Source organism: Myotis brandtii, unplaced genomic scaffold (assembly GCF_000412655.1).
Source record: "Myotis brandtii unplaced genomic scaffold, ASM41265v1 scaffold915, whole genome shotgun sequence".
In the NCBI taxonomy this organism is placed as follows: Eukaryota; Metazoa; Chordata; class Mammalia; order Chiroptera; family Vespertilionidae; genus Myotis; species Myotis brandtii.
Genome location: NW_005371769.1, coordinates 493,723 through 493,956, shown reverse-complemented (window position 1 = coordinate 493,956; position 234 = coordinate 493,723). Strand labels below are relative to the sequence as shown.

The window sequence follows — 234 nt, the reverse complement described above, 5'->3', positions numbered from 1 at the left end:
CCCCGCCCCGCAATGCCTCCAACACCGCCTACAGCTCCCTGCGGAGCGCAGGGCGCCCCCCCACTACTTCACTCCCGCTTGGCGCCGCCAGAGACTCGCTTCCCCTGCCAGACGGGGGTCACCGCGCCTTCGCTCAAATTCGGTCCCGCCCATCAGGTGGCGCAGGGCTCACGGCAGGAGCCCTGCAGGCGACATACCGGACACCCCGCTTTTCGGAGGCGGGTGTGACTCAGT

General features: G+C 69.7%; 1 protein-coding gene across 1 annotated transcript in view; it reads right to left on the bottom strand.

Annotated features, from left to right (window-relative positions):
* The window catches only part of ARFRP1 (ADP-ribosylation factor related protein 1), a 5,998-nt gene extending 5,770 nt beyond the window's left edge, over positions 1 to 228 (bottom strand). The window contains exon 1 of the mRNA XM_014532816.1: positions 198 to 228. The gene's annotated coding sequence lies outside the window, so the exon portion shown is untranslated. The remainder of the gene's footprint in view (positions 1 to 197) is intronic.
* Between the last annotated feature and the right edge of the window lie 6 nt (positions 229 to 234).